Genomic DNA, 1002 nt, shown 5'->3' with positions numbered 1-1002 from the left:
AACAAACAGCTGATAGCAGATCAATAACAGTTTCAGCCTCAGATAAAACCTGATACTGTGACTCTAACTGATGGGAATGTTTGTTATCAGCAGGTTCTGTTGATTCTGTCAGAACCAACAGAACCAGAACCAGAGAGCMAGACTGAGGTCAGCGAACCGTCTGTGTTTGTCATTAACAGAGTTTGTTATCAGGACGGAAMCGGTTTGCTGCTGATTCTCACACTGAACCACAAACTGACAGCAGCTGGAAACGTCAAGCCTGAGCTCAACGTCTACTGGTTTATACTGGTTTCATTTAAATGAATCTAAAAAGCCGATTAAAGCTGCAGAACCTACAGAACACAATTCAAAACAGGAGCAGCTCTCATGGTCCAGTGAAAAGAAACTGTTATTTTCAGATAAACTGATGTTCAGTTTGCTTTATGTCCCATCAGGTCATGATGATGACGCCTCAGCTTCACAACCTCAACAACACAACCGAGGTTAAGTCCAGTAAAAAAAACACAGCTTCCCAGTAACAAAACTGGATGCAGGTCAGACCTGAGCCTTTCTGGAGTTCTGTTTCATAACACAGATTTTAACAAATGTTTAGAACCAACAACATGCCAACAAAAGATGACATGTTGGTTCTGATTTCAACCTTACAGAAGCAGCAAACAACCAAAGACACTCTGAATAATGAGCATTTTGAAATGCAGAGTGAGGCATAGTTATTTAACTAAATGAAAGCAGTAATTATTTAAATCAATAGTCAACTAATTTGGTAAWTTATTAATCATTAACTGGAAAATGCAGACTCAGAAAAAAAAAAAAAAAACATTTGCTGAAAGCAACACACTCAGAMCAGTAATTAGGGTAAAACTTTACAAAACATGTTAATATTTTGCATTTAAGATAAACCAGAACTCATCAAGTGGCAGTTTAAGCTTAAATTCTGTGAAATAAATCACCTATTAAACACATTTTGCTGCCCAATTATTAAAATAGTCAACAGATCAGCCC

The sequence above is a fragment of the Poecilia reticulata genome, linkage group LG2, assembly GCF_000633615.1.
Source record: "Poecilia reticulata strain Guanapo linkage group LG2, Guppy_female_1.0+MT, whole genome shotgun sequence".
Lineage (NCBI taxonomy): Eukaryota > Metazoa > Chordata > Actinopteri > Cyprinodontiformes > Poeciliidae > Poecilia > Poecilia reticulata.
The sequence above is the reverse complement of the archived record's forward strand: the minus strand, read 5'-3'. Positions refer to the sequence as shown.